Source organism: Microtus oregoni, unplaced genomic scaffold (assembly GCF_018167655.1).
Source record: "Microtus oregoni isolate MIOR12 unplaced genomic scaffold, Mior012 000012F_ref0000307, whole genome shotgun sequence".
Taxonomy (NCBI): domain Eukaryota; kingdom Metazoa; phylum Chordata; class Mammalia; order Rodentia; family Cricetidae; genus Microtus; species Microtus oregoni.
In genome coordinates this window covers 53,895,224-53,920,005 of record NW_024543071.1, presented here as the reverse complement: position 1 = coordinate 53,920,005, position 24,782 = coordinate 53,895,224, and the positions used below count along the sequence as shown (strand labels likewise).

The following is a 24,782-nucleotide window of genomic DNA, read 5'->3' as shown; positions in this document are numbered from 1 at the left end:
TATGTATGAGGGTGTTGGATCCCCTAGAGCAGGAGTAACAGACAGTTGTAAGCTGCCATGTGAGTGCTAGGAATTGAACCTGGGTCCTCTGGAAGAGCAGTCAGTGCTCTTAACTGCTGAGCCATCTCTCCAGCCCCATCCAGAAAATATTTTTAGCTGGTTAAAGTGTTGAAAATGCTGAATGAAAAACCTTGATTTTTAATTTTTTTTTTTGTTGTTGTTCTTCAAGACAGGGTTTCTCTGTGTAACAGCCCTGACTGTCCTGGATCTCACTCTGTAGACAAGGCTGGCCTTGAATTCACAAAGATTCGCCTGCCTCTGCCTCCCAAGTGTTGGGGTTAAAGGCGTGCGCCACCATCACCTGGCTTAAAATAATTTTTAACCTACAAAAGCAAATCATCCAAGCTCAGCTGGCACATACCCATAATTCTAGTGAGGCAGGAAGATAAGTTCTAGGCTAGTGTGGGCCACACAACAAGAAGCTGTCAAAAAAAAAAAGGGCTGGAGAGATGGCTCAGTGATAAGAGCATTGCCTGCTCTTCCAAAGGTCCTGAGTTCAATTCCCAGCAACCACATGGTGGCTCACAACCATCTGTAATGAGGTCTGGTGCCCTCTTCTGGCCTGCAGGCATACATGTAGACAAAATATTGTATACATAATAAATAAATAAATATTTAAAAAAAAACCTACAACACAAAAAGAAGTAGTTCATTCATACTTTAAGAATTTTAAGAATTCAATGTTTGGGTGTGGCAGCCTGCACTTTTGATTCCATCACTCGGGAGGTGGAGGCTCTGTGTGTTTAACTAGCCTGGTCTACACAGCTATCACGAGGATTACATAGAGAGGCCTTGTCTATAAAACAAAACCAGCCTGGTCTACAGAGCAAGTTTTAGAACAGCCAGGTCTACACAGAAAAACCGTGTCTCGAAAAAACAAATAAACAAAAACAATACCAAGGGAGGGCAAGTTGGCCCAGCAGGTAAAGGTGCTTGCTGACAAGCCTAAAGACCTGAGTCTGATCCCCAAGCCCCACAGGGTGAAAAGACAACTTTACTAAGTTGTCTTCTGATCTCCATAAGCATGCTGCCCATTAATTTTAAAACTTTCAAGCAAAAAAAAAAAAATTCATGCTCAAAATTTTAGCGCTTGGTAAGTTGAGAATTAGTGAATGCTTATGTCCAGTCTGGGCTAGCACAGCAAAACTGTCTCAAAACACAACAACAAAAAACTTGAAAATGGCAGAAAGCAACTCTTTTGAGGAATGAAGAATACATTCTTCACAGAACTGCCATCTTCAGCAACAAGTAACAATTAATGAGGACTACTCAGAATAAAGTAGTCGGTGAGTTCATTAATAGTTAAAAGCCTGAGGTCATCAAATGCAAGAATGAGCTAAACTTTAGAACTTATTAAATTTAACTATTTAATTAATTATTAAAGAATTTGACAAACTTACTATCCTAAGTCACTATGAGAAACAACTAACAGTCAACCTCCCACAGCATTTAATGGATAGTCTTTCCTCAACTTGGTCTCCAGGCCCACCACCACGAAATGATTGTTCTTCAAGTCACAGTAACAAACTACAGTCACTCAGCACAAGCTTCAGTAGCAGCAGAGCCTCAAAAGCCAGAGACTTCTTTGAGAGTGACAAGGCACAAAGTCGCATGTTCCCAAAACAAAAGCTCTCCATAGCTACAGCTACAGCTTCGAAACCCACCACTCAACTGCATCCACTTAAAACTACCAGAAAAGGTCATTAATACCTACATGTTCTTACAAGCAAAAGGAAAAGGAAAGGAAGGTCCTATCTATGGAAGGCGGATCTCTTTTTTTTTTTAACTATGTATCTTACTAAATTCATCCATACTCAAAGCTCTCCTGAACATTTACCTCAAAATCATTTCTTTGAAAGTAGAAAAAAATAGCCAGTCGTTGATCACACACCTTTAATCCCAGGACTCGGGAGACAGAGGCAGGCAGATCTCTGAGTTTGAGGTCAGCCTGGTCTACAGAAGGTGAGTTCAAAAGCGGCCAGAGAAACTTTGTCTAGAAAAAACAAAATCAAATAATGAAATAAAAATACAAATAAGAGAAATAATAGGGGCAAACTTTATTCACACCCTTAATCACAGTGACTGATCCCAAGAATGAGAAGCTAAAAAGCAAGCTGTGCACAGTGGGTTGTTCAGAAGTTTCCACTTCACAGAACAGATAGTCAGCACTGAGCCTGACTGCCCAGCATGCAACCTCGTTAAGAAAGTTCAAGAATTCTTAGGGAACAAGTTTCAGAAAGCCATACTGTCAAGTATCAAGTGTTACCAAAGTCATCCCCTCAGTTTATAATGCCTTAGCATGCTCTCAAGGACACATGACTATGTGTCCACAATCTTAAGCAGAAAGAAGAGTGAGAGCCAAGGAAGGACAAACAGCAGCTGTTCAGTTCACATGACCCACATTCACACACCTCACTTGAGAGGGATACCTGGGGGACAGGATGGGACACAACAACACAACACAAAGACACAGACCAACAACACAGTTCTACTGAGAAGAAACAAGGCAGAGATCACCAGTGTAGACCCACCTTTTCCTATGTACACAACATGAATAAAAAAAATCTAGAGAAATGCACTTCCAAAGACAAACTGCAACAGACACACAGCAAGTGATCTTCCTCATCTATGATGGGAGGAAGGAAGGGACCTACAGTAGACCCCTGGTAGATAGCAGAAGATATTTAAGCAACTGCCTAATTTAAATACATTGCTGAACTAGCTCTGATTAGGAAGTCAAGGCAAAGATGGCAACAATCAACAAAAGATATACAGAAACAGAGGAAGGTAAAAGCCTAGAGGCAAAAAGTAGACAGAATAAGAAAAGCTGTACTTATTTGGGAGCTGGGTGGCAGGTCTCCCAAAAGTAAAGGAGTTAAAAAAGAAAAATTGCAGTCCAGGCTTACTAATCCCCTAGCCCAAATCTGTATTTCTGAAGTACTTATCTAAAATGTAAGCTATTTTAAATATGAAATTTAACACTGAGAAAACATTTTAGCATCTATTATAAGATGATTGATTGTTTTCACCACACTGGTTAGTACAGAACGTGGAAATAAGTACTTCTACAGTGAATTTTCTTTATATTACAAATGTATTTATTTTATTATTTATATTGCAAAATTATTTGTATTTCAGCCAGGCATAGTAGCCTGAAACTATAATCTCAGTACTTAGGAAACTGAGGTTAAAAGACTCTAAGCTTGAGTCTAGCCTGGGCTACATAGAAGGATCTTGTCTTAAAAAACTAACAAGCTAAGATTTGCCAAAACAAAAACAGACAAACAAAAAACAAAAAAAAAACCCCAAAACAAAAACACCATATACATACAAAAAACCCACAAAAACAACAACAACAACAAAAAAAACCACACACACATACAAAACTGGAGTCAGAATTAACAACAATAAAACAAAAAAATACTAGTGGTGGGAGCGAGAACAGGGTTGAGAGTCTCATATAGCCCAAAGTGTCTCAAACTCACTATGTTGCTAAAGCTGGACTTCAACTGATCCTCATGCTTCTGCCTTAAAAATGTTAGGGTTACACATATGCACTATCACGTCTAGACCTAATTAAGTGTTTGCAGTAGACATAAACGTATTTAAAATACACACTTCAGCTGATTGGCACTTAGCTTCTGGATAAGCAGGAATTCAATCTCACCTAGGAAGCTAGCCAACAAGGTGACAGGTTTGTTGAGAGACCAAGGTATCTATCTCCCTTTACCTAGGCTTCTTTTACAAATTGAGTTATGTGAAAGGAGGGAATCTCCACTGAGAAAATGCCCCCATAAGATCTGGCTGTAGAACCTGATGGAGGTTAATCAAGGCCTTCTGCAGAATTGCAAATCTTTTTATAGATGCATTTTAAAATTAATCTCAATCATGTATTCATATATGTACATGTATGCATAAATGCATAAGTATATAGGTAATCATATATATATATATACATACATTTATATCACCTGTAAATCCACATTTTGATACTAAGTCCTGTTCCTATTAAACAACTTAACTCATTAAAAAAAAAAAAAGATCTGGCTGTAGAAGCATTTTCTTAATTAGTGGTTGATGGGGGAAGGGCCAATCAATTGTGGGTGGTGGCATCCCTGAGCTGGTGGTCCTAGATTCAATAAGCAGGCCAGTAAGCAGCACCCTTCTATGCCTCTGCATCAGTTCCTGCCTCCAGGTACTTGTCCTGATTTCCTTTGATAATGAATACAATATGAAGTGTAAGCCCAATAAACTATTTCCTCTTGCTTTTGGTCATTGTGTTCCATCACAGCAGTAGTAGCCCTAACTAAAACACCCTGGGAACCTCTTCAGTGTCAGTGAGTATCCACAGAGACCTGGATTCTATTGCCAGCTGCAGGGCTGCTGGAGTTTGCAATCCTGAGACCTCATCTCAGCACTTTAGCTTCAGCAGCTCATTACATTAAATGATTGTGGGAGTTGAGCAGCTGGCACCTACTACAAACAGAAGCTACTATTCAATCAACAAGCCAAAATGTCACCTGGGAGCTTCCTAAGCTTTCATGGGCAAGGAATCACCGAGGAGTCTTGTTAAAATGCACCCTGTTTTCTGATTCAGGAAAGAACAGTTCCAGTTTGAGACTCTGCACTATCTACCCGATGCCATGAGTGTAAGCTAGTGCTGATCAATTGTTATTCAAAGTAACAATTAAGGATCAGTTTAACCTATATTTTCAAAAACTGTAGTTTGAATGTTTGAATACAAAACCATGAAAAGCATACTAACATGAACATGGAACTGTGCCATAGGATAATGCTTCTATATGCTGGGAATATATATTGCTCTTATTGGTTGATAATAAAAGCTGCCTATAGTGAGGCACAATATAGCCAGGAAGAAAAGTCAAACTGAATACAGAGACACAGAAAGACAGAGTGATGTGAAGAAGGATGTGAGACAGTCACCCGAGAAGCAAAATGCCAGCAGACCGCTAAAAGCCATGGCCATGTAACAATACACAGATTAATAGAAATGGGTTAACTTAAATGCAGGAGGTAGTTAGTAGTAAGTCTGAACTATAGGCCAAACATTCTGCAATTAATATTAAGCCTCTGAGTGATTATTTAGAAATGGCTGCAGGACAGGACGAGACAGAGAAACCTATGCTCTTAGTCCCAACAGGACATAGGAGTAACACATTATATTACTTCTCAAACAATGACATCAAATGATAAAAGACATAATAGCAGAAGCTACTAGTTTCTCTGAAAACAGAAACTGCTGAAGGTTGCCCTAGAATTAACTATGCATGCAAGAATAACAAGAACCATAACAACATCAAATTCAGAACCACATCATCATCCAAAGTGGTCTGCTTCAACTTAGCATTCATCTCTGCCGGGAATGGGTTCTGCAAAGCTCCTAGTCCATACCCTGCCCTGGGTCAGCTACACCCATGAGTGGTTAGATGAGAGGCAAAAAAAATCCTCAAAGACTCCAAAAACAACTCAAGATGATACGCCAACAGAGGAGCATTAAAGGAAGCCCTGAGTACAAGGCTCTGTGAGACTACACAGTGCTATGGAACCTTTGTACACTATAAATAAATATGCACTACTCTCTTTGGTTAATAAAGAGCTGCCTAGCCTAGACCTGGGCAGGAGAGAATGGGTGGGAGAGTCAAACTAGAAGAATACTGAGAAGTGCAGAGATGCAGAGAAGTTACCACACAGTCAGAGTAAGCAAGACATGTCCTAGTCTTGTCTAAATGCCACGAGTATTGGGACAGCATATAGACTAACAGAAATAGGTTAATTTAAGTCATAAATTAGTGATTTAAGTGCTAGTTATTAATAAGCCTGAGCTATCCGCCAAGCATTTACAATTAAGTTTTTGTGTGGTTAGTCGAGAATACTGCCATGTCAAGAAAACTCCACTTACAACACAGTAACAAGCCAGTCCAGCCAAAACTGTCTATGTATCATTTAAGAAGCTTCACACAATTTCAAGTCCAAAGGGAAAACCAGAGCAAATTCACTGGGCTTGCAGTAAACACTGCCAGGACAACACACCAACAGTACAGAAATAGGAGCAGCTGCTTCTGTCCAAGTAACAAATGGGAAAAGCCTCAGCAAACAAAATGTGTCTGAAACTTTTTAATATTATTTCAAGAATGTTATGAAGGGAATATTTTAAAACACCAATTAAATGTATTCAAAAGCATGGAAGCACACAATGCCCCAATTTCAAACCCATTCTTATATATCCCAAGTCTCCTTGATGCCAAGTGACCTACCTACTACAAACACCATGTGAGCCACATCTAAGCGTAAAATTTTTAGTAGCCACATCAGAAAAATAAGGTCTGCCTGCTAAACAAGCATAAAGACCTGAGTTGGATCCACAAGGCCAATGGTATGTGCTTATAATCCCAGCACTGAGAGACTAGAAAAGGTGACTCCATGGGGCTTGCCAGTCAGCCAACCTAGCCTAATCAGCAAGAAACCCTGCCCCTAAACAAGGTGATTCTTGGGGAAAGACACCTGAGACTGTCCTCACACAAGCATATATATGCACACACAAAAGTAAAGTGAAAAGCCTATGGAAATTCAATGTGTACTTTACACCTATAGCACATATAATTTGGGCTTCTCAATTTAAAGTTCTCAAGATCCACATGTTACCTACTCTACTGTGCTATGCAACAATGAGACTAAGCCTCAGTTAAGATTGTTGCAGTTGCCGTGAGGTGGAGGTGCACACCTCTGATCCCAACACTCGGGAGGCAGAGGCAAATGGATCTATGAGTTTTAAGGCCAGCCTGGCCTACAGAGTGAGATCCAGGTCAGGACTTCACAACACAGTGAAACCCTGTCTTGAAAAACCAAAAAGCAAATAAACAAAAAAGGCTGTTGCAGTGACTGACCAAAATTCCCCTTGTAGTACTGAAATACTCCCTCCAATCTTTCCAAAGCCAAAGTTAGTGAATTTTTTCCACATAAAGTCAATGGAGGCAAAGCACAATAGGGTACACCTGTAATCCTGGCACTTAGAAGGTAGAGGCAGGAGGATCGGCAATCTTAGCTACATGACATTAGAGGCAATACAATGGTGGTTTGTAGTAGCAGGCCTCTTGTTCGTCACAACTGCCCAGAACCTAAATAATCACACAGAAACTGGGCTGGAGAGATGGCTCAGTGGTTAAGAACACTGACTGTTCCTCCAGAGGTCCTGAGTTCAATTCCCAGCAACCACATGGTGGCTCACAGCCACCTAAAATGAGATTTGGTGCCCTATTCTGGCCTGTAGGCAGACATGGAAACTAACACTGTCTACTAAATAAATAAATATAAAAAAAAAATCACACAGAAACTATATTAATTAAATTACTGCTTGGCCCATTAGCTCTAGCTTACTCTTACATCTTAATTAATTTAACCTATCTCCATTAATCTATGTATCGCCATGTGGCAGTGGCTTACTGGGTAAATTTCCCAGTGTCTGTCTCTGGTGGCAGCTCCATGGCTTCCCCTCTAACTCTGCCTCCTTTCTCCCAGCATTCAGTTTAGTTTTCCCTGCTTACCTAAGTTCTGCCCTATCAATAGGCCAACGCAGTTTCTTTATTCACCAATGGTAATCACAGCATACAGAGGGGAATCCACATCAGTGATTTTTTGCTGTTTGTTCATGAGACAAGAGTCTGGAGACATAGGCCAGGCTAACTTCAAACTCCATATTATCCTACTTTTACCTCCTGAGAGCCCAATTACAGGAAGTAACAAAAGGCATTTCCTTGGAGAAGGCAGAAATCGTAGCTTGTTGCTATTATTGGCTCCAACATGATTTCTTCAGAGGTGTCAAAAGCAATCAGCTTTGTCATATCCAGGTATCCCAGAACATTGTTAATATCCCTTCCTCCTTTTTTTTTTTTTTTGAAAAAGGAAATGAATTAAACCCATGAAATTTCTTAAATGCTAATTTGTACTGTATCAATACAGGAGTAATCCAAACGGTGTCAAATGATTGAAAATTACAAGACACAGAGAAAGCCTTAACAAAGGAAGCAAAACCTCCAAATTTGTTTCACAGCAAGGATACCTGGACATGGAACTCCATTATATAAGTAAGCCTCAAAGGAATGGGACCAGGCATGGTGATATAGGCCTATAACCCCACTCAGGAGGTCAAGGTTAAGATCAAGGACAGCTTGAAATACAGAGTGAGACCCTGTCTCAAGAAGAAGGGAGGCTAGAGGATAAGTGTCTAGGAGAGAAATGAGGCACTCCAGATGTAACTGCAAAGATAGAGACAGGAGACCCACAAAGCTTCAACAACCTCACAGCAGGAAAGCAGGTCAAGCAGGCCAGGAGGACCAAAAGGCAGAAAAAGAAAGGACAATGCCAGGCCAGACCTTGAAGGGTTCAGTATGAATCCATAACATGTTCAGGTTTGCTGTAGAACCAAAGAGATCAATTATTGATTATGTATACAACATTCTGCCTCCATGTATACCCACATGCCAGAAGAGGGCACCAGATCTCCTTACAGATGGTTGTGAGCCACCATGTGGTAGCTGGGAATTGAACTCAGGATCTCTGAAAGAGCGGTCAGTGCTCTTAACCACTGAGCCATCTCTCCAGCCCCGAGATCAATGAGTTTTAACTAAGAAAAACTGACATCTCATCATCAACAGCAGGGACCACACAAAGTACTTTTCTGGCTTTCAGCAACATTAGTGAATGGGAGTGAACACACTGAAGCTGAGTAAGTATTCACTCTGCAGAGGATGTACCACTACAGAGAGGGAGGAGAACAGAGTTATAACCAAAAGGGATCCAGAGAAGATTCTGCAATGGCTCAACTTCGAAAAAGCAAAACTTAAAAGTTTCTCCTTATTACCATGCCTCCTTCATTGCTAAAAATTCTACCTCATCAAAACCTAGTTTCCCCTTTTCATTCCTGACTGCATTTTGGTATCGATGACAGACTTAATGCTCACCTGTGGAATTCTTAGCCACCTGAGAAACACAATGCTCAAAAAGCAGATGCTTGCCTTTAATCCCAGCACTCGGGAGGCAGAGGCAGGTGGATCTCTGTGAGTTCGAGACCAGCCTGGTCTACAAGAGCTAGTTCCAGGACAGGCTCCAAAACCACAGAGAAACCCTGTCTCGAAAAACCACACACACACACACACACACACACAAAAAAAAAAAAGCAGATGCTTCTACATAACATGGTCCAAATGTGCCGCTGCAATGCTGAGAACAACGCAGCAGAAAGTCTCATCATCCAGGTCACTTTTATACTAAAAATGTCAAAGCCCAGAAGCTGGAGAGATGACTTAGCAGTTAAGAACACTGGCTGTTCTTTTAGAAAACTTGGAGTCATTTTCCAGCACCCACATGGGGGCTCACAACTGTCTGTAATTCTAATTACATCAAACCCAAAGGTTTTGATGCCCTCTTCTGGTCTATGCAGTTACCAGGTATACATGGTTGATGTGGGAGTGTCATATATCAATCTGTTGATTTCATTGGTTAAGCAATAAAGAAACTGCTTGGCCCTGATAGGTTAAAACAGAGGTGGGAGGAGCAAACAGAACAGAATACTGGGAGGAAGAGGAAGTGAGCTCAGAGACGCCATGCTCCTCTCTCCAGGGGAGATGCAATAGCTCTGCTCTCTGAGGCACACGCGATGAAGCTCTGACCCAGGATGGACGTAGGCTAGAATCTTCCCGGTAAGCACACCTAGCGGTGCTACACAGATGATTAGAAATGGGCTGAATTAATATGTGAGAATTAGCTTAGAAGAGGCTAGATAGAAATGGGCCAAGCAGTGTTTAAATGAATACAGTTTGTGTGTTGTTATTTCGGGGCATGAGCTAGCCAGGCGGCCGGGGTGCTGGGGACGCAGCACCGCCGCTCCTATTACTACAGAATGGCGCCTAGACATGTGGACAACTGAATCCACTGAAAGCCTGAGAAAGCTTGGGGAAGAGTAAAGCATGTTTTCTTGGTAGCAACAATTTCTCGGGTCTACTCTGCTTGCTAGAGGCAAGCAAGCGCTCTCATCTAAGAGAGGCTTCCTGACTCAGCTTTAGCTGCAAAACCCTACAGCTCTTAAGAGGTCCTGCCACGAAACTCTTAAATGGTGTTGATGAAAAGCTGAACGCATGCTTTTCAGTTTTCAGCCGTAGCAGGAAAAAAGTTGTGCTGTTTTAAAAATGCCGGCTTTCTGGGCCGTCCTGCCAGGGCAAACTCTGACTGTTTGAGGCAGGAGGGCCGACTACTAAGAGAGGACTTGAGTGTTGTCTGTTGCAGCTCGCTTGCTGGCCGGGACCTTGAAACGCCATAGAGTTGTGGCTATAAACATGGCTACAGCCTGTATCTCCGCCATGAGGCTGGAAAGCTAAGGAATGGACTGGACCTAGCTGGCAAAGCCACAGCTTTAGTCCTACCAATATTGCTTGGTAAATTAAAGACTCCTGTGGTCAGAAAAAGAGAGATATACAGTAAAGAGAGATTCAAAGACAAAGAAAATTTCTAAATGATTTACAGTGTGTTAAAAATATTTGCAAGGGGGGCTGGAGAGATGGCTCAGAGGTTAAGAGCATTGCCTGCTCTTCCAAAGGTCCTGAGTTCAATTCCCAGCAACCACATGGTGGCTCACAACCATCTGTAATGGGGTCTGGTGCCCTCTTCTGGCCTGTGGTCATACACACAGACAGAATATTGTATACATAATTAATAAATAAATAAATAAATAAATAAGTAAGTAAATGAATGCAAGGTAAAAGTTCTTAAAAGTAAAAAACAAAAAACAAAGAAAGTAGTTGGGTGCGGTAGTACACACCTTTAATCCCAACACTTGGGAGGCAGAGGGAGATTGACCTCTGTGACTTCAAGGTGTGGTAGCACACGCCTCTAATCCCAGTGCCTAGAAGGCAGAGACAAACAGATCTCTGTGAGTTCAAGGTATAGTAGCAGTACACCTTTAATCCCAATGCCTGAGAGGCAGAGATAGGCAGCTCTCTGAGAGTTCAAGGACAGCCTGGTCTACAGAGTTATTCCAGGTCAAAGATACAGAGAACCTGTCTCAAAAGCAAAAAATAAAAGTAACACAAGTTATATGATGAAAGACCTAATTAACAACGCCTCCATTCAGCAGGAAGCAGTTTGGAGAGAAATAACTGTGCCCATATTCCCAAAAATTGTTTATAAATGTTCCTTTACATTTAAAGGGGGATATGATATAGGTATAATTTGCATTAGTATAGATTTTGCTTTATTGATAGAGATTTAAGGTCAATTTTGTTATATGTATATGTATTTCTGATCTTTATTAAGGCATTGTGATTGTGTAGTTCATTATTAAAATGTAATGTATATAGTAAGTTAATAGATAACCGTAATAGTCAAGTTTGTAGTCATGTTAGTTAAGATTTTCTAGATGTGCATAGATATATTTTAGATAGGCATTCTTCATATTTTTCAAAGATTATAGAATATGGCATTTTAAATGTTTTAATAACTTAGGGTTTTTCATGACAATGAGACACTCTGCTCCTGGCAGCACCAATCTACTTCAAGAGGAAGATGGGCATTGAAGAGGATCCTTATGGAGTTTGATAGCCATTTGGGCAAGAAACTGCTCTTGCCTGGACTATTGCATAAACTGGAAACAGAGAACCCGCAGAGAGAGGACTACTGAACTTGCCTAAAGGTGAGATGATCTTTAGGGGTTCCTGATTCATGAAGGAGTCTGCAAGACATTCTGCAGGACACAACAGATAGTGACTGAACTGACTTTGAATTTTCCTGCTTCATGGAAATGTCTGCTGGATACCATGGGCCTGAAGGCTGAAAATTGATGCCCCAATGGTACAGAGGAACTTTGGGTGACTGTACAGGCAGCGAGATGTCTCTGTCATTTCTAGAGTTTTGACAATTGCTTACTTTTTGTTTGCTTAGGTAATATTGTATTCTTCTGGAGTCTTTGATGGAGTTGAAGAATAGATAGATAGTTATAGTTTTCCATTGTTATGATAAAAGATAAAATAGATATAAATATTCTAACTGTAATTCTTGCTTGATAATTGTTTTGTTATATGTAATTTTGCTATGTTAAAGTTAAAGCCTTCCCTTTTTTGTTTAAACAGAAAAAGGGGAAGTGATGTGTGAGTATCATATATCAATCTGTTGATTTCATTGGTTAAGCAACAAAGAAACTGCTTGGCCCTGATAGGTTAAAACAGAGGTGGGAGGAGTAAACAGAACAGAATACTGGGAGGAAGAGGAAGTGAGCTCAGAGACGCCATGCTCCCCTCTCCAGGGGAGATGCAATAGCTCTGCTCTCTGAGGCACACGCGATGAAGCTCTGACCCAGGATGGACGTAGGCTAGAATCTTCCCGTTAAGCACACCTAGCGGTGCTACACAGATGATTAAAAATGGGCTGAATTAATATGTGAGAATTAGCTTAGAAGAGGCTAGATAGAAATGGGCCAAGCAGTGTTTAAATGAATACAGTTTGTGTATTGTTATTTCGGGGCATGAGCTAGCCAGGCGGCCGGGGTGCTGGGGACGCAGCACCGCCGCTCCTATTACTACACATGGGGTGTACAAACATACATGCACGTAAAATCAACATACATATAAAATAATAAAATAGTCTGAGGAATGGGTGGCTGAATAAATGGTTCAGCAGTTAAGAGCACTTGTTGCTTTTCTAGGCAACCTGGGCTCAATTTCCATCACACATGGGGTTCACAATCATTCTTAACTAAAATCTAAAATCCCAGGGGATCCAATGCCTTCTTCTGACCTCCTCAAACACCTGGCACATACATACATCACACACAAAATAAAAATAAAATCCTTTTTTTTTTTTAAGGATTACAAAGTTTGGCATGTTAGAGCACAACCAAGAAAAATCCACTCACTTTTTGTCAACTAATTCAAGTATTTTAAATACTGCAGTTTGTTCCTCTATAAATAAGCATGTTCAATTTGAATGAACAGCCATCATTTCTTCTAAGGGGTCCTGTCTAAGAAGCATATCCATTGGCAATTTTGTCATTCTCAGAACATCACAAACTAAGATGGCATGGTGTCACTGGGCAATATTCTCTCTATCTATCTATATCTATATCTATATACACACACATATACACACACATGTATGTATATGAATGTATATATCATATTCATGGTCTGGTGGTGTTAGAAATACCATTAAGCAACTATAACTAGACATGAAAATCTGTTTGTTTTATACAATTTCAAAAGTAATGGTTAAATGTATGTAAAGAATGGCTTATTCAAGGAATAGGAGGCTCTTGGCTTTGTTTTAAAGTGAGGCTTGAATGGAAAGGAAAAGGGTAAGTAAAGCAATAACAAATTAGGAGCAAGGTTCTCCCAGAAGCTTGAGAGAAAAAAGGAACAAAGACCTAGAAAAATGGTATGTCTATTCTGGAGGGAAGGAAAGCTGCACATGCCAGAAGAGGGGTGGACACAAGCTGGAGAGGAAGAAATGAAAAGCTTCCACCAAAACATTCAAGGCTCTCCAAACCTCTAATCCACCAAGCAGGACTCCTGGCATCAATAGATGATAAACCAAGCAGGAGAAAGGAAGCACCATGCACCCAGACAACAAGAGGCACAGTGGTAACTAGTAGGGCTATTCTTTCAAACAACAAATGAGTGTGCAGTGGCTTAGTGGGGTAAAAGCACTTGCTGTCTACCAAGCCCGACAACCTGAATTTGATTCCTGGAACTCGAACGGTAGGCAGAGAGAACTGACTGCAGCTACATACCCCCCTGTGAATATCTGCAAGGGCAGCTTCCATTCTGAAAGAAGGCTGCACTACATGATAATCACAGTGCCTATCAAAACTGTTTTGATGTAAATAGTACAAGTTATAGATACACACTGATGACATGGAACCCCAGAAAGTAAAAACAGGAAGGTTCTGCAGCTTCTCACAGGCTTAATGGCATTGGTCCCATATAACCCTTCTCTCCTATGGCAACATTAGTGAAACATAAAGGCATAAAGACTAGGAAATGATATGGGAGGAGGTGGAAATTTTTAATAAAAATAATAAAAAAAAATAGGAAATGACAGGAAATGAATGAAAAGACAGAAAACAGAGAAACATTTGGGAAGTCTAGTATTCAAACTGGTTTTAGTATAACATGCTCATAGAGTTTTCTTTCTTCTCTTATTGGGGGTAGGGTGGGAAATGAACCTAGGGTCTTTGGCATGCTAGATAAGCACTCTACCACTGAACTATATATTCCAAGACCTACTTCTTCTTTTTTTCCAAAACGGGATTTCTCCATAGCTTTTGGTTCCTGTCCTGGAACTAGCTCTTGTAGACCAGGCTGGCCTCGAACTCAGAGATCCACCTGCCTTTGCCTCCCAAGTGCTGGGATTAAAGGCGTGCGCCACCACTGCCTGGCTCCAAGCCCTACTTCTTAAAAATCTATCTTCATTTATGTGCATCATGTACCTGAAGTCCCTGTGGAGGCCAGGAAAGATCTCAAAGTGTGCTTCACAAAACAAGGCAAATACACAGGAAACCAGAAGCCAAAATGCCACACAAAAAAGCGGAAGGCACAGTATCCAGAGGAAGGCAAAAGGCAAGGGGTTCTAGACAGAATGTATCACAATGAAAAGGGCAGACAGGCTGCTGGATGTATCTGACTATGCTGAAAAATTCTGCAAATAGGTCAGAGCTTTTAGGAATCATTAGCCTAAGTATACCTACATTTAATACTGATCACAGTTAAGAGGTGTGTTTTAACTGTTGGAAGATGAAGGGAGAAGGAGGTATGCACGCAATAGAGCCAACCCCCTTGTCATAGCCAAAGTGGAATGGACTTGAAATATACATACACGAGACAATGAAGACACCAGAGGTGAACAGAGTTAGTTAAGCAAGCAGATCCAAGTCCGTGGGGAATGAGAAAGGTGAAAAGAAGACTGTTACTGTTTCTGTCACAAATCCAATGCTTTTTGAGGTTTTAGCCTAATAGTCTTCGTGAAACAGCCATAGGTAGAATATTTCTCAAATCACCTAAAACAACCTGCTGTGCATGCTATAACTCAACATGGTACAGTTACATCTACAGTTTAAAAACAAAACAACAACAAGCCGGGCGATGGTGGCGCACGCCTTTAATCCCAGCACTCGGGAGGCAGAGGCAGGTGGATCTCTGTGAGTTCGAGACCAGCCTGGTCTACAGAGCTAGTTCCAGGACAGGCTCCAAAGCCACAGAGAAACCCTGTCTTGAAAAACAAAAAAAAACAAAAAAAAACAAAAAAAAAAAAAAACAACAACAACAACAAAAAACGGACAAAATGATGCATGAGATGTAAAAGAGGTTTAGTAGTACAAATTTATTGAAAAGTTAATTCAAACTATGGCCATCCTCCTACTGGACATGTTTAAGCTGTCACAGGTGTTTTCACAGGTGAGGTACATATTCTTCTTGTAGGCATATGTCATTAGTTCATGACTTGTTCTACCACAAAGTAATGGCTATGGAGATTATGACAGCTGTTGGTGTCATGGTGATGTTTCCTGCTGCCTTCAACCCACAATTACACAGCAAGTGATCCGGGGACCTCATACTCCAAAGTCATTCCCTAGCTACGTTCATCGGGAGAGGTAAGCTGTTCTAAAAGCTTTCTGTGTAATATTATAAGTTACATGAGAAGTGTGTCTGCCAAATAAAAACACAATAGATTAATTTTCTAAGCTCAAATCACAGTGAAGTAATGTTTTTAGATCCCAACACAAGAGCAAAGGAAGTTTCCACTTTTGAAAAGCCATCTGACTGTTACAGTAAGGAGCTCTCACTCACTTCAGTCTTCAGTTGAGAATTTACAATGTAACGACAACTGACAGCATCAAAAGATCCTAGAACTCAATACACACCATCCAAATACTGACTAAGCACACTTCAACTGAAGTCAGCTGCAACAACACTTGTCTACGTAAAAGGGCACTCTGAGGCCATGAGATGCTGAGGGCACTTACCACCAACCTGACAGTCAGTCCTATCCCCAGGTACACACACACAATTTCAAAGATGAAATATGTAATGTCACTAATCAACATTAACAAGAGAGACACAGATTGATATGAGATAGCTGAGAGGGCAGTTCTGACTTTGAGAACTATTAGGTGAAGTATTACACCCTAGAAAAAGAAATCAGTTCCCTCCATAGATAAATTTGTATCAGAGAAAACAAAACACAACTGTTACATTTTTAATCTCATCAATGGAAGTCTAAACATTTATCCCTTTTGTCATAAGGATCTGCCTAACATTCTTTTTGGCATTCTGGCTTTGTCTGCAAAACCACAACTATTTTCTAACTGGTCTGTTATAACGTAAGTTTACTCTACATACACCTCCTGAGTAGTTGCATTCTAAGAATTCTCTTTAGCCACCTGCCAATGACTCCAGGACCACTAGAAACATCTAACTTTTCTTATGTTTCCTCATCCCAGTATAGGACAGTATTTTGGTGAGCAGAAATGATAAAGAAAAAAAGACTAGCTTGGCAGTGGAGGCACAAACCTTTAATCCCAGCACTTGGGAGGCAGAGGCAGGTGGAACTCTATGAGTTCGAGGCCAGTCTGGTCTACAGAGCAAGTTCCAGGACTAGCTAGCTCTATTGCTGAGAAACACTGTTTCAAAAAACCAGAAAGAAAGAGAAAAAAAAAAGACTAACAAAAGGAAAGAAATCATTCTAAGGACTGCCAAAGCTAAGGACTCTCTGTTAACAAAGAAAAAGAAAAACAGAAGACAATGAAAAACTATCAGAAATAATCTCTCCAGAAATACTTCTGAAATATTACAGCCTACCACAAATTACTAATGAATTTTGTTAGTCAAAAAGTACTAACTAGGGGATGGAGAGATGGCTCAGTGTGCTCTTTTAGAGAACTGAGGCTCAGTTCCCAGAACAAACAGCATTTCACAAGCATCTATAACTACAGTTCCAGCAGATCCAATGCCCTCTTCTGCCCTTTTAAGGCACCATACATACATTATAGTTCACATACATACATGTCTGTAAAACATGTATATTTTAAAATATTTTGGGGCTGGAGAAATGGCTCAGTGGTTAAGAGCATTGCCTGCTCTTCCAAAGGTCCTGAGTTCAATTCCCAGCAACCACATGGTGGCTCACAACCACCTGTAATGAGGTCTGGTGCCCTCTTCTGGCCTGCAGGCATGCACACAAACAGAATATTGTATACATAATAAGTAAATAAATAAATATATTTTAAAAGTACAAACCATATAAAACAGAATTCACAACTATTCGCTCAGAAAATACTTAAAAACCAACTTAAAAAACAAACAAACATTATACTAATTTAATGAAATACTCTAAGAATTCACAAAGCAGTGAGCACAGTCCCAGCACATGAGAGAAGAATAATAACTAAGAGTTTGAGGCAAGAACAAGAAAGAGACCTTGTTTCAAAAAACCCAAAAGAAATTAAATGCAGATTAAGCAAAGAGAGGAGAGGCTAAAGGAATCCATACAGAAAAGTGTCCACACAGAAGTCACAGGACAATAACATACAGACACAACTGGAGAAAATGGCAAGAGAACAAATGTCATTAGGGAAATGCAGGGGCTACCTCCTTCTTGGGGAGAGGGTGGAGTTGGCAGGTCACAGGCAAAGCATCAGTCTGTATGCTTTGGGATCAATCTGCTAGCAATCAGAATCAAAGGGCATCACAGCTCCACGGCTGTAATAGAGATGAATGGGGCAATATAGTTCCAAGAGTCAAAAGGCCTTGGGAGACAATGCCAACCAGAAGATACAAAAGGAAGCCATCAAAGAGTAGTCAGCAGAAAATCTGAAATGTAGATGAGAAGCTCAGTCTGAGACACAATGGTCCCCTGTGGAATTTCCTATTAAATGCCAACTGAGCCAAAGTCAACTATGTATATAAAGCCAATCTCTGATCTTCAATCAAAAGTGCCAGTAAAGAGTTAGGGCAATTGGGACTCAAAAAATGCAAGGTATCTGGCTAAAGCCAATGATACAAAATAAACTGTTCCCCCACCCCACCAATCCTCCAAGAGTCAGGCAGTCTAGGCCTAAGGTCTCATGCTCTTCCTCTGCACACCACTTCCAGCTTGCAAGGCCTAGCTGCTCCTTGGTGACTAGCTCAATCCCCACTGGAAACAGATAACCCATTGAGCTCTACACATAAACCAAAGCCAGCTACACTGGCTGCTGTTTAACTTCCAAAAGACATAGTACAACACAGTTCCCAGTGCAGATGGACTATCTAGACCGGCTGCCCCAGCTCTACATTCAAAAAGGAACATATAACTGCTTTCCCATGGGCAAGAATTCCAGGAAGAAAACACTGATGATCTTAACAGTCTTACCTTTCAAACCAAGGTTTAAAACTAAAAAAAATGTTTTCTTCTGTGTGGCTCCTTGCCCATTACAGGTTATCCTGGTGACAGCTATCTTCCAATTTACCGCATTAGCAGATTAGCAGAAATAAGAGAGGATACTGCATCAAATAGAGTGTTCCTGCAAAAACAAAAACAAAACAGATAATCGCATGTGTTGTGTTTTGGTCTGATGACAGCTACCCTTAAAAATAATACTGGCTCAAGGTCTTGATGCCCTCAGAGCTGTACCTCAGATAATTAAAAAGCCCAAATTGGAGCTTTTCTATGTGAACACAGAAAAAAGAGATAATCCTATACTCCAATTTTTATTACACACTGAAGAAGAACCTAGAGATAAATACAGACACCACAACAGCACTGGGAGGATGAACCATGTCCTTGCTGTCTATGAAATGACACTCGCACAGAAGGCTGACTACAAAAGCACTACACTTTAATAAGATACAAAGCAAAAGACTGGGAAGATGACTCAGCAGTTTAGGGCACTAGCTGCTCTTGCAGAGGATACCCTGGTTTGATCCCCAATACGTACACAGTGACACACAACTGTCTGTAACTCCAATTCTAGGGGATCTGCCGAACTCTTTGACCTTTTCACACACCACACACAGTGCATACATACTGGCAAAATACTCATACACATAAAATTGTGCATGTACATATGTGTGTCTATGTAAAAGACACTAGACACAACTTAGAAGAGTCTCCTTCATATGCCCTGATATGTCTAAATGAGAATTTACTAGATTCTGTACAGGGCATTGTCACTGATGTGTCTGCCAAGCCATAGTTTCTAATGTCAACTAAGCAAACTGTGGGGAAAAAAATGAACATTATCTATACAAAGTACTTGTTACCTACCTAATACTACAGAAAAAAGACAACCTGGGGACTCCACACTTATTATTAATGCAGTCTATAAGGCCCTTACAAAAAACATTCCTTACTTAATGCCTTGTTTCAGTTAAACTTGCACCACACTGTGAGCAATACTTCCTTCTCAAGACAAATGGACATTATGCTGAATGCATGTTAAAACAAAATGAACTGACAAAAACGTTAACAAACCCAAGTTTAAAAAAAATGAGAAGGAAGAATAATGCTAAAACCAAAGCATGTCACCATTTAAATGCTTTCTGAGCATACACTCAGGAAAGCATTGCTGATCGTCTAGATTCCGCATGCACCAGTATGCCCTGCTAGAGTCCTTAGGCCAAACTTAATATGGTAGTATAAAAATTGCATTACTGCCGGGCGGTGGTGGCACACACCTTTAATCCCAGCACTCAGAGGCAGGCGGATCTCTGTGAGTTCGAGGCCAGCCTGGTCTACAAGAGCTAGTTCCAAAAGCTACGGAGAAACCCTGTCTCGAAATCCAAAAAAAAAAAAAAATTGCATTACTGCTAGGAGTGTAGCTCAGTACAATGCTTGCCTAGCACATATGAGTACCCTGATTCAATCTTCAGTACTGTGTGTGTGTGTGTGTGTGTGTGTGTGTATGTTTGTGTAGACATAGAGCCTGTCTCCACTAAAGGTTAAGCCTATCATTCTCTGTTAAGGTTCCAGACAGCCCTTTGCTATGCGTGGTAGCACACCCTTTAATCCCAGTACTCAGAAGACAGAGGCGGATGGAGCTAAGTGAGTTTATGGCCAGCCTGGTCTACGTGTTGAGTTCAGGACTGTCAGGGAGCTGGGGGATGGGGGTGGGAGCATATGACGCAGAGACCCTGTCTCAAAAAAGCAACAAAAACTACGTTAAGACACTCTTCAAATCTTCAAAATGCATATATATACAAAAATTGGCACTAAATTTGTCTATTTCCAGGTCCCTCAAGCTAATCTGCAATCAATTCTAAATTCCATCAATAACCACCTATTCTGTCCATTTGCAAGCAAAATACCAGGTCCACTCTTAACAGGTTCCCAGCAGTATCATCAACACAGTGCCTATAGTCCTTCCTATTTAAACACCAGAAGCAACAGTGAGATGGTTCAACACACTGTGAATCCAGACTGAGCTAAAATGTCTATAGATGTTGGGGCATCATCTATCCCTTCGAGAAAGAACTTTTGTTCAAGGGCCTATGGATTTTCATTTAGACTATGTCTTTGTTTTGCTTCCTGTTGCTATAATTTAAAACAAAAACAAACAAAAAAAACACAAAAATACCCTGAACAAAAGCAACTGGAAGGAGAAAGGGCTTTCTTCGGCACACAGTTCCTGGGTACCATCCAGCAGGGGGAGGGAGTCAAGACCACAGGAGCCTGAAGCAGCTGCTCACATGGGATCCACAATCAGGAAGCAGAGAGTGATGGATGCTGCTGCTGCTGCTCAGCTCCTTCTCTCCACTTACACAGTCCAGGACCCCAGCCAGGGAGCGGTGCCACCCACAATGGCCAGGTCTTTCGTCCCACTTCAAAATAATCCTCACATGTATGGCCAGAGACCGGTTTCCCAGGTGACTCTAGATTCTGTCAAGATGACAGTTAACATCACAAATTGATTAAGGGAAACTCTGGGTGTGTGTTTAATACCAAGAAAATCCGTATATTTAAAAATGTTAGAATAGTAAGAAATACAGAAGAACAGAACTGTGTGCCAGAACAGTACTGAGACTGTTGGGTAAAGAGAAATAATCAATGTGCACTGAAAATAGATCTACAAAACGGCAGTAAAAGAATGTCTTTTTTTTTGTTCATGTCTACTCCCTAAAGCACAATCTACAAGCAAAAAGACAGCAAAATCAGGAGTGCTAGAAACAGAATATTGATCAAATAATATTATACTGAGATCCTACATCTCATCCTTTCCTTCCATACTAGCAGATAACCATAAGCTAAAAGACCATTCTTTGAATTGAGACAGCCTACCTCAGTCACAATGAAAATTAAAAGAGCTACAGAACCAATGCCAGGCCAAGGAAGGTCACACCCCATCATGGGGTGGGGAGAGAACAAAACATGACTTAAAATTTTACTGGAGCTCACTAACCAAGTGAGCAGGACTAGTGATCACTATAATGTCCAACTAATAAGCCCTGCCTAACACTGAAGCTGCTGCCCATCAGCCACTCTCATCTGTTAACCTTAAAATAAAAGTTCAGGGTTTGGTGTCCCAGGAGTGGGATGCTCAATGGTTAAAAGCCCAAGTTTGGTTCCCAATATCCATGTTAAACAGTTCCCAACTGCCTCTAACTCTAACCTCCAGGGGATCTGACAACTACTTCTTCTGTTCTCTAGGGGCACTTATATTCTTATGTGCACATACCGAAATACTCCATCACACACATGCAAATAAAAGCAAAATAAAATGTTTAATAACAGGAAGATCCGTTTAAGCTGTTCAAGAAATTTCAAAATAACTAAATTAGCTTTCTCTGCATGTATTCAGGTGTGCTGCTGAAGATGAAACCTAGGTCTCAAGTATTTCCCATACAAGCTCTATAGGAAGTGACCCTCCAGCCTCTCCTTAACTCCTTCAAAGACTATTTGCTGAGTTTATTCTCTTGCACAACACTGAAAGTACACAAGTAAGGAACTGATGAACCACAGTAACCTCAATGGCAATGCCTATGCTTCAAGTCAGAGTCACACGCAATTGAAACCAAGTCTCCCATCATCTAAATACATTTTATAAAACTTGTTTTCAGCATTTCTGTCTTTCATTTCAGTTTTGAATGCTGGGTATAGATTTTTGGTGTAATGATAACTAGATGAGGTCAACTTGTCTCAATACTGTTGATGATCTTAACCAGTTAAGATGGCAGTAAGATTTCTTCACTGTAGAGTACCCATTTTCTCTAGTGACTCATCAGTATGTAATCTGCAAGAAGATATGAATAAATGACACTCTTGGAGCATTCACTCGAAGAGTTTCAGGACTCACTGAAAGCCTAGCATGAAGAATATCACAGTAAACAGAAAATTGCAAAAGAAAACAGAACGATACAAATATACAATGTACACTTAAAAAGTCACTGCTGTTCCAGGACAGGCCCCAAAGCTACAGAGAAACCCTGTCTCAAAAAACAAACAAACAAACAAACAAAAAAGTTATTGCTGCCTCCAGAAAGATCAAGATAATGGCTCACTAAACACCAAGTGCCACTGGGGGTGGGGGTTCAAAATTTAAAGACCCAGAGCAGAAACTAAAAACTGAATAGAAAAGTTTTAAGATAATGAGAACAGAAAACAAGGAAAGAAATTAGAGAGTTCCTGAAGGAGACTAGCAGAAGAAACTGAAATCACTGGAAGTTCATGAGCCAGCCAGGAAGAGTAGCCTGGAGCTTTCACAAATAATCAAAAAGATAAGAAGCTTTGGGTTTCCTCAAAGTCACACTAGAAAGCTAAAGAACTGTGGAAGTTGGGTGAAGGAGGAGAGGAAGTGAGCTTAGTGGGAAGCATCTGATAGGTACAAAGCAGCCCCTAAAATACTCACCCATACTCATTAGGATGGTTACAATTTAAAAAATAAATAAACTCAAACAGTCTGTGAGGATGTGGATAAATTCAAACCTTCATGCACTGCAGAGAGAAATGGAAAATACTATAGGGACTGTGAAAAATAATCTGTTGGTTCCTTAAAGTAATTAAAAATACTTACAAAACAAACCATATAAGAAAAAAAAATTACCAGATAACCCCGCATTTCCACTTCAGGTTCTATACAAAAGAATGTATAGGGCTGGGGATTTAACTTGGCTAATAGAGTGTTTGCCTAACACCACGATATCCTTGGTTATCTCCAGTATCGCATAAACAGTGTATTGGTGCCTTCCTGCAATATCATCATCACTTAAGGGGGGGAGGGAATCAGAAGTTCCTGATTATCTGAGCTACATAGCAAGGTTAGCCTAGCCTTCATGAGTGCCTCCGTGGGGGGAAAAAAAAGGAAGGGAGGGTGGGAAGGGACTGGAACGATGGCTCATCAGTTAAGAGCACTAATTCTTCTTCCAACAAATTCAGATTCAACTCCCAGCAGACACTCAGTGGCTCAAAACTATCTGTTAACTACGGTACCAAAGATTTGGCCTCCTTAGGCATCAGGTGGTGCAGATATACAGTCTAGAAAAACATCCACACGCATAAAACTAAATTCATAAAAGAAAAAGGGAGCTCTGAACCAGTCTCAATGGTACATCTGTACAACCAGGTTCACAGCCACATTATTCCCAACAGCTAACATGTTGTGCAAACTAAGAGGCCATCAACAGCCAAATACAAAAATTATATTCAGCTGTAAAAGAAAAGAAAGGGGCTGGAGATATGGTTCAGCAGTTAAGAACACTGGTTTTTCTTCCAGAGGACCCAGGTTCAGTGCCTACCATTTAAGTGATGGCTTAGAACTGTCTGTAACTCCAGTTCCAGGGAATTTCATGCCCTCTTCTAGATTCTGTGGGCATTAGGAACATACCTGGTGTACAGACTACATGCAGAAAAAACACCCCCCCCCACATAAAACATAAAATATTTTGAGGGGATCATGGGGGTACATTCCTTTAATCTCAGAACTTGGGAGACAACAGGAGGATCTCTGCAAGTTATAGGCAGCCTAGTCTATGTATCAAGTTCCAGACCAACAGGGCTACATAATGAGATGATCTGCAGCAGCTATGTAGGGCTTGGTGCACGGATGAGAAACAATGCCACCAAGCTGGTGTCCTCTCGTCCTTGATGTCAGCCCTGCAGTCAACACGAAGCCATGGCAGCTGAACACTGGCCTGCTGTGATGAGTCCACCAAGCCTGCAATATCTATAGAATAACTAAAATAAATGCAGATGCTTTTAAAAAGTGGTCTCACAAAATTAGAAGATGGCAGAGTAGAGTTTGACAAAGAATGGTAAGATAGTGAAGGGTACAGGAGCAATATGGAGCGCGCTCAATCACACTGGACAACGAACATGTCATTACTAAATAAGACTGACACTCAGCCCTTGAACTGGCTCGCAGCATGGAGCCACCACTACTGTTGCTGAAAGAAGAGCACAGGACCATGGTGCTGCCCACAGGTTGCATGCACAATGGTTGTGCCAGGTGAGCCTATGGGTGGCCAGCATTGAGGACAGGGAGATGTGTGATGCCCTGTCTAACAAAATGACTCTGGGCAACAGCAGGATACCCAAGACAACGCTCAATGATTATTCAGTATTTATTGTGCTTCAGAAACCAGAAATCATTTTTTTTGTTGTTGTTCTTTTGTCTTTTGTTTTGTTTTTCGAGACAGGGTTTCTCTTACAGCTTTGGAGCCTGTCCTGGAACTAGCTCTTGTAGACCAAGC

At 40.8% G+C, this 24,782-nt stretch overlaps 1 protein-coding gene and 1 pseudogene across 21 annotated transcripts in view; one reads left to right on the top strand and one right to left on the bottom strand.

Moving 5' to 3' along the window:
• Positions 1-24,782, bottom strand: part of Ppp6r3 (protein phosphatase 6 regulatory subunit 3) — a 134,596-nt gene that overhangs the window by 76,198 nt on the left and 33,616 nt on the right. For all 21 annotated transcript variants that reach the window (XM_041660739.1, XM_041660741.1, XM_041660742.1 and 18 more), the window contains exon 2: positions 18,472-18,622. The gene's annotated coding sequence lies outside the window, so the exon portion shown is untranslated. The remainder of the gene's footprint in view (positions 1-18,471; positions 18,623-24,782) is intronic.
• Positions 15,465-24,782, top strand: part of LOC121454784 — a 42,987-nt pseudogene continuing 33,669 nt past the window's right edge.